This window comes from Mustela nivalis (genome assembly GCF_964662115.1).
Source record: "Mustela nivalis genome assembly, chromosome: 17".
Taxonomy (NCBI): Eukaryota; Metazoa; Chordata; class Mammalia; order Carnivora; family Mustelidae; genus Mustela; species Mustela nivalis.
Genome location: NC_139036.1, coordinates 39,503,272 through 39,518,653, shown reverse-complemented (window position 1 = coordinate 39,518,653; position 15,382 = coordinate 39,503,272). Strand labels below are relative to the sequence as shown.

The following is a 15,382-nucleotide window of genomic DNA, read 5'->3' as shown; positions in this document are numbered from 1 at the left end:
TGTGGTGGTGATCACCATGAACTGGATTTTGGAAGTTCTGCGGTGATGGATGTCACAAGGACTTGGGTGAGGAGAGATGGCGCTGGCTCGGGGAGGTAAGGGAGGCAGGGGAGGAAAAGAAGAGAAAAGTGCCCTTTCTCACAGTTTGCTACCCGCAGGCTGTAAGGTCCTCCTGCTTCCAGCAAATACTTGTGCAGTCCATCTAGAAACAACCCACGTGTGCACCTAAGTCAAGGTGACCCCTGAGAGGAAACTAGTCTGGGCACCTTCAAATGCCCCTACCATTTGTGATCAACACTGGACCACCCCAGATAACGATGGTGGGCGGAGGTTCTCATCGGTATGTGAGCGTCCAGGAAAGAACACACACGGTGAGAGCAGCACCAGCCCACCCGCCCGCCCGCCCTTCTCTCCTCCCCTCCTCCCTTTCCTTTCCTTTTTTCCCTCCTTCCCTTTCCTTCTTTCTCTCTCCGTTTCTTCCTTTCTTCCCCTTCCTTCCTTCCTTTCTTTCTTTTTGATTTTATTTGTCAGAGAGAGAGAATGCATAAGCAGGGGGAGTGGCTGGCAGAGGGAGAAACAGGCTCCCTGCTGAGCAAGGAGCCTGACATGGGACTCCCTCCGCAGACCCTGGAATCATGACCTGAGCAGAAGGCAGATGCCCAATGGACTCAGCCTCCCAGGCACCCAGCACCAGCCTTTTCTAGTAATTATCAAATAATACAGTGACACTGTGTTCTAACTCACAACCTGCTACGTGATACGGGAGGTGTGCTTTTTTTTTTTTTTTAAGCAGGCTCCACACCCAGCACAGAGCCCAATGTGGGGCTTGAACCCACGGTGCTGAGATCAAGAGTCAGACGCTCAACTCACTGAGCCACTCAGGCATCCCAAGGGTGGTATGCATTTTGATCATTAATCAAAGGATCAATGAAATCCCCTGAAATATTAGTGAAATTGGTTACGGAAATATCAAAAGAAGCCTGTCAGAATAACCTGGGAGGACTGCGCTGAAGGGCGGTAATCAAGGCAAGATTCTGATGCATTCTTTCCATGGCTGTGGAATCCAGACATCAGGCAGTGGTTACAAAAGCTTTCGGGTATGAAAGGATATGGTACTAGGCACTGAGGCTACAGAATCTTAATAAGGTAGATTTGGTCTCTGCCTCATAGAGCTTACAGTCTAGCAAGAACAAGAAACGGTGAATGAGGGGCACCTGGGTGGCTCAGTCAGTTAAGCATCTGCCTTCAGCTCAGGTCATGAGCCCAGGATCCTGGGATCAAGTCCCACCTGCTCAGTGGGGACCTGCTTCTCCCTCTGCCTCTGGTGTTCCCCTTGCTTGTGTTCTCTCGCTCAGCCAAATAAAATAAAATCTTTAAAAAAAAGAAAACAAAAGAAAAAGAAATAGTGCGTGCGTACTCTTAAGGGTACATTACACTCCCTTGGAACAGGAAGGGCAGGGCAGTGTAAGAGGCCATTACTAGGGAATCCCACGTTGCCTGGATGTCCAAAAAAGGCTCCCATGAAGAAATGAAGTTAAACGGAGGCCTGGAAGATGAGTAGGTGCTGGCCAGGCAAAGAGGAGAGGGGAAAATGTTCTAGGCAGAAGAAATAGCATGTGCAATGAGCATGAAAAGAACCTGACCTATTTGGGGCACCTGGATGGCTCAGTGGGTTAAGGCTCTGCCTTCGAATAGGGTCATGGTCTCAGACTTCTGGGATGGAGCCCCGCATCGGGCTCTCTGCTCAGCAGGGAGCCTGCTTCCTCCTCTCTCTGCCTGCCTCTCTGCCTGCTTGTGATCTCTCTCTCTGTCAAATAAATAAAATCTTTTTTAAAAAAAAAAAGGGAAAAAAAAAGAACCTGACCTATTTAAGGAACCAAAGGAAATCCAGAATAGCTGGAACAAAGAGAACTCTTGGAAAAGTGGTGGAAGAGAAGCCTGGAGAGGCAGGCCAGGGCCAGACTAGAGAGGGACTCAGGCCACATTAAAGATCCCACTCCAGGGTGCCTGGCCGCCTCCATCAGTAGAAGGTGTGGCTCTTGATCTCGGGAGTCATGAGTTCCAGCCCCACATTGGGCACACAGATTACTTGTTAAAAAAAAAAAAAAAGAAGAAGAAGAAGAAGAAGGAGGAGGAAGATTCTATACTTTAGGTAAAGGTTAATAGGAAACCATGAGTTTCTGCATCTGTGCAATGAGAATGGTAATACTCCTGGAGTCACCAGGGAACAAAATGAGAATACAAGGGAAAGGTCTTTAGTGCTGTAGGAAAACTATATAATATCGTTAGTGGTAATAACATGCTGTGCCGCCTTCTTGAGTAATAGAAGTAATAGTTCAAGTCCCCTTCTAAGTGGGGATATGAAATAGTCCATAAAACCCTGACTTACTCAAGGGAACTGATGGAGGGGCGCCTAGGTGGCTCAGTAGGTTAAGCGTCTCCCTTCAGCTCAGGCCATGATCCTGGAGTCCTGGGATCTAACCCTGCATCGGGCTCCCTACTCAGCCAGGAGCCTGCTTCTCCCTCTTCCTCTGCCTGCTCTTCCCCATGCTTGTGCTTTCTCTCTCTGTCAAATAAATAAATAAAATCTTTTAAAAAATTAAAAAGGGAACTGATGGAAAGGTCAGAAGTTTATTTTGGTTGAGATTTCCAGCATGAGGTTCCAGAAGCCCAGGGATGAGCTCAGTTGTTTGGAGCAGGATCACACCATTTATGGCCATGTGTATTCCCCAACTCCATACCAACTCTCCAGCACCACTCCCAGAAAGGATTGGCGTGCCACATCCTCATGCCCACCAGAGGAGAAACACTCAGACACCCTTTCTTTCTTTTTTGAAGATTTCATTTGTTTGTCAGAGAGAGGGAGAGAGAGCGAGCACAGGCAGGCAGAACGGTAGGCACAGGCAGAGAGAGAAGCAGGCTCCTTGTCGAGCAAGGAGCCCAATGCGGGACTCGATCCGAGGATGCTGGGATCATGACCTGAGCCGCAGAAGGCAGCTGCCTAGCCAACTGAGCCACCCAGGCGTCCCTCAGACACCCTTTCTTCTTGATTTCTTCCCATCAGGACTTGGGCCCAGCATCTGCTTAGGTCCGATTTTGTAGAAACTGCCCTCGTTCAAAAACATTACACTCCTCTGAGCTGTTCATGGCAAAATATTGATCCCACTTAGCACACGGATTACATTTTAGGAAAATTTCAACACCTTTCCAAATCTGGGACATTTTATTCCTACCATGCTTCTGTGAACTAGGTATAACAGAGCCTTGGGACAGATGCAAAACCTGGGGTTCGCCTCTCCAGCATGACCAGCACTGACAGACCACCATGGAGGACTTACTGGTTCCTGTGGTGCCATTTCCTCTCTGCCTGAAATTGATCAACTATTATGCAGGTACAGAAAGGCAACATCTTAACGACTACCCCAGTGCAGAAGGACAGAGTTTCAGCAGGTGATTGAGGACCCATTACCACAACCCGCTTCCCAGCTCTGGTTGAACAAACCAGACACAATTCTTCCCTAGAGTAACTGATGACCATAAATGCTCCATAGTCCTACACACCAGAGGTTGCAAACTTGTATTTTCTCCTTGACCAATATAATGCCTTTTAAATCTTCTTGAAAATGTAAATGCCAGTTTTTAAAAATCACAATATTTGGGGCACAGGTGGCTCAGTGGGTTCAGCCACTGCCTTCGGCTCAGGTCATGGTCTCAGGGTCCTGGGATCAGTCCAGCATCTCTCTGCTCAGCAGGGAGCCTGCTTCCCTCTGTCTCTCTCTCTCTCTGCCTACTTGTGATCTCTCTGTCGAATAAATAAAAAATTTTAAAAAAATCACAATATTTGGGGCACCTGGGTGGCTCAGTTGATTGGGCATCTGCCTTCACGTCAGGTCACTATTTTGGGGTCCTGAGATGAGCCCGGCGTGGGGCTCCCTGCCTAGTGGGGAGTCTGCTTCTCCCTCTCCCTTTGCTCTCCCCCAGCCCCAGCTCGCTCTCTCTCAAATAAGTAAAATCTTTATAAATAAATAAATAAATATCACAACATTTTTCATAAAAATCCAGCTTTCCGTCTTATCTTGAATAATCAGAAGATCTGGCAAATTGTCGGGGGCTGAGTACCTTGTTATAACCAGCCTGTTAGACCACAGTCCCCAGTGGCCTCCATGCCTCAGGAAGGTGGAGGGACGGGCCCAGAATTTCTGCACTTGTGCACTCACTCCCATTTGGACCAAGTATTATGAGCTTCATTATCCCTCCTTTGTGACCCTTTCATATGTAAAGAGCCTACTCTGAATGTAACTTAAGGAATGTGTAGGTGACAAAACAAGCTTTGGTCCCTCCAGGCCATCTCTGATGGCTCTTAGGTGATTATTTGCAGCTACTTCTGGAGGGTAAGGATGAAAAGCTTCCTTCCATCAAAGACTTAGATTAGGTCACTCTATTGGCTCCCCTTTTCCATTCTGACTCACCAGTTCCTTCGTTCATTCATTCATTCCTTCATTTAAGACTCAGAATTTTTATTTTGGTAATACTTATGAAGATGGTAAGGTAGTGTTCTCAAATCATTTTTAGATGGAGAATTTAAAAAAAAAATGTATTCCTTGAGGGCGCCTGGGTGGCTCAGTGGGTTAAAGCCTCTGCCTTCGGCTCAGGTCATGATCTCAGGGTCCTGGGATCGAGCCCCTTGATGGGCTCTCTGCTCAGCAGGGAGTCTGCTTCCCCCTTCTCTCTCTGCCTGCCTCTCTGCCTGCTTGTGATCTCTCTGTCAAATAAATAAATAAAATCTTTAAAAAAACCAACCATAAATGCAGTATTATTAATATTATGGAATATTATTCAGCTTTAAAAATGAAAAATCTGGGGCGCCTGGATCATTCAGTGGGTTAAAGCCTCTGCCTGCAGCTCAGGTCATGATCTCAGGGTCCTGGGATCAAGCCCTGCATCGGGCTCTCTGCTCAGCGGGGAGCCTGCTTCTCCCTCTCTCTCTCCCTGCCTCTCTACCTACTTGTGATCTCTGTCTGTAAAATAAATAAATAAAATCTTTTTTAAAAGATGAAGGAAATTCTGACACAGGCAACAGCATACATGAACCTGGAGGACATTATGCTAAGTGAAACCGGCCGATCACACAAAAGAAACATATACTGTATGATTCCATTCACATCAGGAATCTAGTGACAGAAAGCAGGCTGGTGCTTGCCAGGGGCTGGGGCGAGGGGAAAATGGGGAGTGGTTATTCAGCAGATACAGAATTTCAGGGTTTTTTTTTTTTTTTTTTTTTTTTAAAGATTTTATTTATTTATTTGACAGAGAGGGATCACAAATAGGCAGAGAGACAGACAGAGAGAGAGATGAGGAGAATCAGGCTCCCTGCTGAGCAGAGAGCCCAATGCAGGACTCGATCCCAGGCCCCTGGGATCATGACCTGAGCCAAAGGTAGAGGCTCAACCCACTGAGCCACCCAGGCGCCCCCAGAATTTCAGTTTTGCAAGATGAAAAAGTTCTGAAGAAAAAATAAAAGGAGGAAAGTTCTGAAGAGCTGTTGCACGACAGTGCGAATATTTTTTAACACTACTGAGCTACATTCTTGAAAATGGATAAGATAATTTTTTTTTAACCACGATTAAATTTTTTAAAATGCATCCCTGGAGGGGGGCGCCTGGGAGGCTCATTTGGTTAAGCCTCTGACTCTTGATTTCAGCTCAAGTCATGATCTCAGGGTGGTGAGCTCGAGTCCCACACGGGGCCCTGTGCTGCGGATGGAGCCTGCTTGGGATTCTCTCTCTCCTTCCCCCTCGGCCCTCCCCCCACAAATAAATAAAATGTGGGGTGAAAAATGCATCACTGATGGGATAAGCCAAATGGGTGAAGGGGAATGAGAGATACAGGCTTTCTGTTATAGAATAAGTCACCTCTGGGACTGAAAGGTACAGCACAGGAACACAGTCAGTGGTATTGTAATAGCGTGGTGTTGGGGACAGATGATGGTGGCACTCGTGGTCGGCACAGCCCCTAACGTATGGACTTGTGGAATCACTATACTTGTTACACCGGAAACCACTGCAACATTGTGTGTCAGTTAAATTTTAAAAAAATACATAAAACGATAAAAAATAAAGATCAATCTATTAAAATTAATTAATTAATACTTAAAGTGCATCACTGGGTGTCAGGAGACAGAAGTTCCACTAGAGGCTTCAATGCTGACTTCTATGACCTCGAGCAAAAGGCTCTCTCTGAAACTCAGACCCTTTTTTGCAAACCGGGAGGGTGGAAGAGATGGTCATAAAAACACCAGCCTGGGGCACCTGGGTGGCTCAGTGGGTTAAGCCTCTGCCTTCAGCTCGGGTCATGATCCCAGGGTCCTGGGATTGAGCCCCGCATCAGGCTCTCTGCTCAGCAGGGAGCCTGCTTCCTCCTCTCTCTCTGTCTGCCTCTCTGTCTACCTGTGATCTCTGTCAAATAAATAAATAAAATCTTAAAAAAAGAATAAATAAAGGAAATAAAGCAAGAAAGCCAAAGTCTGTGTTAGGTGCCAGGATGTTACGGAGGAAAGAACAAGACGCTGTCCTCAAATCCCTCACAGTCTAGTGGAAAAATAAAAAACAAAACTAGAAAAACATTTGCAATATAATGTGTTAAGGGTCAGTCTAATGTATGCTGAAGGCAAATATATATGATTTACCTTCCCTATAATGGGATGAACTTTGGGTATAAACAGGGATGTGTTGTTTGGATAAATCAAAAGGTCTTACCTTGGGCGTGTCTGGTTGCCTCATTGGATCGAGCTGGAGATGCTTTTCCGAGTGTGAGGTCAAGCCTCATGCTGGGCTTAGAGCTTATTCAAAAACAAAACAAAACAAAAAACAGTTCTTTTTTAATTTTTTTTTTTTGAGATTTTATTTATTTATTTGACAGAGAGAGAGAGATCACAAGTAGGCAGAGAGGTAGGCAGAGGGAGGGGAAGGGAAGCAGGCTCCCCGCCGAGCAGAGAGCCTGATGTGGGGCTTGATCCCAGGACCCGGGATCATGGCCTGAGCCGAAGGCAGAGGCTTTAACCCACTGAACCACGCAGGTGCCTCAACAAAAAACAGTTCTTAAATGGGTTAGCAGCATGTACATTTAAAGCTTCAGACAATCTTTTCCAAGTGTTTAGTTTTAAAAAAGAAAAAAAAAAGTGTGTGTATACTTTTGTCCACAGCCTTTTCCTTAGACCCAATTTTCTGATAGCCATTTTGATTCAACAATTTAATTTGTGAATGTATTCATTTGCTAATTACCTGGGATAAAGAGAGTTCCTGCGGGCGGGCAGGCAGTCCCCCGCGCTGGCTGGCTGGGGTTGGTGGAGATCAATATACTCTGTTTACATAATTATGCCACCACAAATACTATTCACAGCCAAGCTCTCCAGTCTACTATGATTAAGCTTTGTTTCTTTTTCAGGCCCTCCCCCACTTTTTTTTTTTTTTAACTTTCTTGGAGTTAATTATTAATAAAAACAAATTCATTTTTATTTGCTCAGTGTTCCATGTCCTTGTAATGAATTCATCCTCCACCATCACTAAAGGTATAAATTTTTCTTCTATTCGTTTCATCTTATTTCTTGGAGACATCCTTTCCAGGCCCTTCTGTCTTCCTGTCCCTGTCTTAACTGATTACTCGCTAGGCTGCTGCCAATCCATCTGTCACCCTGGGATGTCCCTCCATCATCATCTCAGGGATTCTCTTCATGTCTCACCTATGTTGAATTGTGTGTTTCCAGGATCACATGTCTTCCTGTTTCTTGTTTTTGTTTTTTTTTTCTCTCATTTTGGTGTACCACATCCTCCAAGAGGTTTCCTGAGAAAGTGTCCATGGGTAGGAAGTAAAGTTTTTAAGATTTCACATGTCTGAAAACGTGCTTACTTCCCTGAATTCAGAATGTGACTGATTTGTAAAACTACAGGTCGCAAATAATATGCAAGTTTTCCTCCACTGGCTTCCAGCATGGCTGAGGAGAAGCGTGGCACCATTCTGATGGCTGTTCCTTCGAACATGACGTGATTTTTATCTCTGGGAGGTTTGGATAACCTTCCCCTGTTTACTCACTGATCTGAATTGTCATGATTTTTCCTCCATTATGTTGGGCACTCAGTGGGCCTCTCATTCTGGAGATCTAGGCCATTCAGTTCTGCAATCATTTCATGAATTATTCCTTCCATGCTTTCCCTCCATTGTTCTCTGTAACTGTTCTGAGTTGCATATTAGTCCTCCTGGGCTACCTCTAGCTTTTAAAAAATTCTTTCAAGCCCATTGTCTTTTTACTTTCTTTCCTTAAGTAGGCTATGTGCCCAGTGTGGAGCCCAACATGTGGCTTGAACCCATGACCCTGAGATCAAGACCTGAGCTGAGATCAAGAGTGGGATGCTTAACTGACTGAGCCACCCAGACACCACTCATGCCTATTTTCTGACTTTTTTTTTAAGGTTATTTCCTAAATTTGACTTCCAACACTTTGATTAAAGTTACTGGTTTTCATATTTTTAGATCTGTTTTATTCCCTTATGTTCTTTTTAAATAACCTTCTGTTCTTGTTTCATGGATGCAATATCTCCTTATCTGAGAATATTTATTTTTTTTTTTAAGATTTTATTTATTTGGGGCACCTGGGTAGCTCAGTGGGTTGAGCCTCTGCCTTCAGCTCAGGTCATGATCTCAGGATCCTGGTATCGAGCCCCGAATCGGGAGGGATGAAGGAAAAGAAGACTCCCTGCTGCGACTTGATCCCAGGACCCAGAGATGATGACCTGAGCTGAAGGCAGACACTTAACCTACTGAGCCACTCAGGTGTCCTATCTCTCTTTTTTTTTTAAAGTTTAGATTTTGTTTTGTTCTGTTCTCTGTGCCATTACTGTATTTTCCAATTTCCCCTTATCTTATTTCTTTGTTTGGTTTTTGTCTTTCCTGTCAGAGAGTTTCTACAATTACCTAATGGTTCTTGCCAGTCCATTCATGACTGAGACTGAGGTACTAAAATTGTCTGAAAGTTCGGTGTTCATGAAACAGGGCTTCTTGATTGGGGAGCATTCCCATAGTGAGCTGATTTTCACAGGGGACCCTAAGCTCCTAGCATCTGTATCGGGTTGAATGGTGGCCCCCAAAAGACACATCTACATCCTAATCCTTACAACCTGAGAATATGACCTTGTTTGGAAAAACAATTTTTGCAAATATAAGTTAAGGATTTTGAGATAAGACCATCCTGGATTATTGGGGTGGGCCCTAAGTCCCATAAGAAATATCTATGAGAGACCCCGAGAGGAGAAAGGCACGTGATGATGGATGCATTTACACACTAAGGAACATCTGGAGCCAGAGGCTGGAAGAGAAAAGGACAGGAACAGGCCCTCAAGCCTCCAGAGGGAACACAGCTCTGCTTGCTACCTTGCTTTCAAACTTCTGGCCTCCAGAACTGGGAAAGGATAAGTTTCTTTCGTTTTAAGCCATCAAGTTCTTGGTAATTTTCTACAGAAGCCCTAGGAAACAAATACAGTATCTGTGGGTGTTTTCTCCCAGGCTTGTCAGTTTTCCCAAACAAAAATCCTCCAATCTACTTGTTGTGGAGTATTAGCTCGGTTGGGAGAATCTTAGGGCCAAGGGGACAAGGGGGCCAGGAGGTCTCACCATTTGGTATTATGTTGTCTTTACCTAATTCTTACTTTTCAGTACGATACAATGCTTTGTCATCCAGAGTTCAGAGTTTTTCTAGATTACCCTTTTAAGAAGGTGTTTAAAGAAGGTGTATTAATCTTTTTTTTTTTTTTAACTTTATGTATTTCCTGATGCTTTGGCATCTTGGGACCTTGCTGATTCTGGAAAGACTGCTCCTCCCAGGCTAGCCAATTCTTCAAGATCGTAAACTTTTCTCCCTTCAGTGCCCCCTTTTTCCCACAGACCCACCAAACCAAAGCCCTTCCCTCAACTACCTACTTCACTACTTTCCTCAAGGGTCGCTATTCCTCTGCCCTTATCACTCCAAGGCCAGGTAGCAGACAATCAGAGACAGTCCCTACACCCCAAGGTCCACTGAAATTGTTAAACTAGCCAACCCTAAACCTGTTTACCCTACCTCACCTGTTCCTGTGTTAACCACAATACAGGCTCTGGCTGAGACGTGTATCCGTACAATAGAATACAATGGAAAGGAACGAGCTATTGGTAACACACAGCAGCACTGATGAAGCTAGCCACAGGAGAGTCCGGGATGCATTTTATTTATATAGATTTCTAAAAAACAAAAAACAAAAACACTACAAAATAAAATGTCAGAAAGACTGGTTGCAGGACGAAAGGTTGGCTGCCAAGGGCAGAAGGAGTGGCACTGGCAAACTGGTTCTCAAAAAGGAAAAAAGCAAACCCTGATTCATGGCACTTTACTAGTATCTTCGGTGGAAACACTTCAACCATTGCCAATTTTGAACTACTTATGCAATGTCACTAAACCTGTGGTTTTGAGAAGAGATGTACCTAATTTGGCTCTCCCAAGTGGATACTCGGGTATTAGCCAGTGTTGACACACCATACAGTAAGGAACGAAGACGATGAAAATGTTCTTTATTTTGGGCACCTGGGTGGCTCAGTCAGTTGGGCATCTGCCTTCGGCTCAGGTCATGATCTCAGGGTCCTGGGATCGAGCCCTGTGTCAGGCTCCCTGCTAAGTGGGGAGCCTTCTTTTCCGTCTTCTCCCCACTCGTGCTCTTCTTGCTATCTCTGTCTCTCTCTTAAATAAATAAATAAAATCTTTTTTTTTAAACCTTAAAAAAATGTATTGGTGGGTGCATGGGTGTACACACTTGTTGAAACATATCAGAGTGTACCCTTAGAATGGGTGCAGTTTATTGCATGTAAATTACACTTCAAGAAATTGATTATAACTTTTCAAATAAAGTATTAATAACAACCAAAAGGCCCACAAAAAGAGACTGGTTAGGATACCGCCACTCAAACAACTTAGAAGATCTTAGCAACATGGCAAAATGCTTTGCTGTATCATGTTTTGTAAAAAGGCAGAACAGGAAATGTTATTTTTATCATGTGTTTGCCTATGCAAATTCTGTAGGCAGATGGATAATGTCCGGCCTTTTTTTTTTTTTTTTTTAAATTAGTTGATTTGTGTGTGTGTGTGTTTAAAAGCAGTAGAGAGAAAATGGTTGAGAACCCAGAATTCCCACCGGACTGCCGGGGTTAGGGTTCAAATTCCGGGTGTCATTTCCCTGGGTGACCTCTTGGAGACTTAGTTTCTTTCTTTCTTTTTTTAAAGGAGAGAGAGAGAGAGAGGGAGGGAGAGAGAACGCGCGCGCATGCCAACACGAGTGGGGGGAGGGGGAGGGACAGAAGGAGAGAGAGAATCCTAAGCAGGCTCCATGCTCAGCAGGGAGCCTGATGCCCCCGCATCAATCAATCTCAGGACTCTGACACCACGACCTGAGCAGAAATCAAGAATCCAGCACTTAACTGACTGAGCCCCGCCAGACAGCACTTGGATCCTTAGTTTCTTGACTGTAGAAAGGGTGTAATAATGGTACTTATCTCCTAGGTTTGTCATGAGGATTAAATGAGTTAATATAGGTGAAGAGCTTAGAACAAGGAAAATAGAAAGGGCTTTATAAATATTAGCTGTTATTTTCACGAGGCAATGATCCTGTCTGGACAATAAAAATGCTATGTGCTGTGCATTTTAGGGAGTACAGGAATTTATAAGACATGGACTGTGACCTCAGGGAGCTATAGCAGTGTTTCCGAACAACGGGGGATGGGGGGGCAATTTTTGCCATCAGAGGACATCAAGCAAGGTCTGGAGATACCTGTGATTGCCATGACTCAAGAAGGGAGTGCTCCTGGCATCTCATGGGTGGAAGCCAGGGATGCTACTAAAAAATCCTGCAACGCACAAAACAGCCCTCCCCTACCCAGCAAAGAAGTGTTTGCCCCAATATGACAACAGGGCCAAGTGTGAGAAACCTTGGGTTATGCTATAACAGGGGAAAAAGATAGATGTGTGCAAACAAAACATGCATACAAATGTGGGATGATAGAAAAAATATATATATTGGTCTCTGCCCCTGGTTCTTGGTGCAAAGCTCCTAAAACCCTTGTGAATTCCTAAGTGATAGGAGCACTTGGAGCATCTTTTGTTCTAAAGAGGTACTTCTGGGCTCATGGATGGAAGCCATGTCAGAAAGACCAAGCCATCGTAAGAAGCTTAGAGTTTTCAGCCCTACCATGCCCCCCTCCAGCAGGGAGAGGGGCTGGAAATGGAGCTAATAATTGATCATGCCTACATGAGGATCCCTCTACAGAAGTCCCAAGAGTAGGGGGCTTGGGGAGCTTCCAGGTGGGCAAACAATCCATGAACCACGGGGACAGAAGCTCCTGCACTTGGGACCCTCCCTGTGTACTTCTTCATTGGGCTGTCCATCTGTATCCTTCGCCATATCCTTTGATACTGGCTAATGTATGCCTTTCCCTGAGTTCTGTGAGCTGTTCTGGCAAAGTGACTGAACCCTAGGAGGGGGGTTCACGGGACCTCTGATTTGTAGCCAGAAGTCATGGGGGACCTGGGAGACCCACCACTTGCAGCTGGCTTCTGAAGTGGAGCGGGGACAGTCTTGTGGGACTGAACCCTTACCCTGTGCGATCTGCCGCTGTCTGCAAGTAGACAGAGTCAGAATTGAGTCAAATTGTAGGAGCCAGCTGGTGTCAGAGTATTGCTGGGGGTGGGGGCGGGGGGTAAGACCCATGTGATGGGGGTATGACCCACAGCTGGAGTCAGAAGTCTGTGTGTGGGGGCACCTGGGTGGCTCAGTGGGTTGAGCCTCTGCCTTAGACTCAGGTCATGATCTCAGGGTCCTGGGATCAAGCCCCGCATCGGGCTCTCTGCTTGGCGGGGAGCCTGCTTCCTCCTCTCTCTCTCTCTACCTGCCTTTCTGCCTACTTGTGATCTCTGTCAAATAAATAACAATTAAAAAAAAAAAAAGATCTGTGTGTAGCAGTCATGTGAGAATAAAGAAGACACATAGAAGAGAAGAACTGGGTTTTTCCTCCAACAACAAAGCAGATCATCCAGATTGAGGATGTACTCAAATAAAGAAAAGAAGAACAGAAAGATGAGACGAGTCTGGGCCCAGAATATGGGATTCCCCGTAACACCTGGCCAGGAAGAGAAGCCTCGGTGAGCTCTGGGGTTGGTGGGCATACTTCGGTGATCTTCAATTTTTCACTTATTCTTTTGGCCTTTTAACAGCTTAATCAGAGTTAGAAGGGCTCATTGAATTTTGCATTACACTCCCTGTGTCAAAACCCATTCAGAGCCAATTCAAATACATTTCTTTTTTTAAGATTTTATTTATTTGACAGACAGAGATCACAAGTAGGCAGAGAAACAGGCAGAGAGAGAGGAGGAAGCAGACTCCCTGCCAAGCGGAGAGCCCGATGCAGGGCTCTATCCCAGGACCCCAGGATCATGACCTGGGCTGAAGGCAGAGGCTTAACCCACTGAGCCACCAGGCGCCCCTTCAAATACATTTATTTCATACTATTTTTTAATGCAACCCGATAAAGAGTTGAACCAATTTAAAAATCTTTGAAGTCCATTTTTAGGCGGTGACAAAAAAATGTTACATAGTAATGTTTTGGTTCTCAACTGAGACGGAAAAATATGGCAGTGTTTTCATGGTGGGTATAATCTGGGATTATAGGTGATTTTTGCTTCTTACCTCTTGATGCATTTCAGAACATTCCCATTGAGGACCATGTATTACTATGGTAATCAAAAAGAACAAAGCAAGGGAATAAAGGAGGACTGAAGAAACGGAAGGAGAAAGTGGCCTAGGGTGTCTGGTGTGCCCACAAACAGGGGAGGGGGCGGGGAGAAGGCTGATTAAATAATGTGCTCCACTTGCCACACTTCCCTCAGGGGTCCTCCTGACTCAAGGTTCATGAAGCTTTAATCTCCACATTCCTGCCTTTCTCCTTCTTCCTTCCTTGTCCCCAGTACTGAGTCCGTTTCTGCCTGGGGGAGGGGGAGGGGCACACCTGGGGGGCTCAGTCGGTTAACCATCTGACTCTTGATTTCAGCTCAGGTCATGATCTCAGGGTCCTGGGATTGAGTCCCGAGTTGGGCTCTTTGCTCAGTGCAGAGTCTGCTTGAGATAGTCTCTCTCCCTCTGCCCTCCCCCCAGTGGCGCTCTTTCTAAAAAATAAATAAATACATCTTTTTAAAAAGTATCACCTATTTTCAGAAACTGTTTATAGCAGCTTGATTGGGTCAGATGCTGCAGGGGCCTTGCCCGTTGGCTAACACTTATTTCTTCCAACTTTCTCCCTACCCCTGGGGCGTCTGGGTAGCTCAGTCAGTTAAGCCAGAACTCTTGATTTCAGCTCTGGTCACGTGAGAGGAACGTGATAACCCCTACACTATAGAAACGGGCCCCAGCTCTGGTCATGATCTCAGGGTTGTGAGATGGAGCCACGCTGGGTTCCATACTGGTCTCTGCGCTGGGCATGGAGCCTGCTTAGGATTCTCTCTCTCTCCCTCTGCCCTAACCCCCTTCCCCACCCTGCTCACGTGCATGCAGGCTCTCTCTTAATCAAAACTAAACAAAAACACTTTCTCCCTATCCCTTTTCCTTGATTTTTAAAAATGAATTTTATTTTATTTATTTTAAATATTTTATTTATTTGCTTGAGAGAGAGAGAGCATGAGAGGGGAGAGAGGGTTAGAGGGAAAAGCAAACTCCTCACTGAGCAGGGAGCCCAATACGGAACGCAATCCCAGGACTCCAGGACTCCTGAGCTGAAAGCAGTTGCTCAACCGAGCCACCCAGGCGCTCCTAAAAACAAATTTTAAAGATTTTTTTTCACATTAAAAAACGTTAACATCTGTTCACTGAAGAAAAATTGGAATACACCGAGAAGAATCTGAAAAGAATATAAAAGTCATCTCTAGTACTACCATCCAGGGACGTCTGTTATTAACATTGGGTCTATACATTCACAGTCTTTCCTATTCAGGCAATATACAGATAGAACATAGCCTTCTATTCTTCGAACAAAACAGGACATCTAAACTCAATGTGCAAAACTTTTTTATTGACGTATATCATACCTATAGTCAAATGCCTAAAATGCATGAATCTTTAGGGTACTGCTTGATGAATTTTTAATATAAATACCGGTGATATTATAACTTGCTGTCTATACTTGGCAATCTATTGGGAATATTTTCTACATGATTAGATGATCTTCTGGTTTGTTAATGACTAACTACCAGTGTAACAGTCGCCACACCAACGGATCATGACTTGCGGAACCCATCTATTAATGGTGATGATTTAGCTTGTTT

The 15,382-nt window shown here is 44.9% G+C and overlaps 1 long non-coding RNA gene across 1 annotated transcript in view; it reads right to left on the bottom strand.

Annotated features, from left to right (window-relative positions):
- LOC309850659 overlaps positions 1-15,382 on the bottom strand; it is a 46,137-nt gene that overhangs the window by 21,729 nt on the left and 9,026 nt on the right. The window contains exon 2 of the long non-coding RNA XR_014304388.1: positions 6,756-6,838. This is a non-coding gene — a long non-coding RNA (uncharacterized lncRNA). The remainder of the gene's footprint in view (positions 1-6,755; positions 6,839-15,382) is intronic.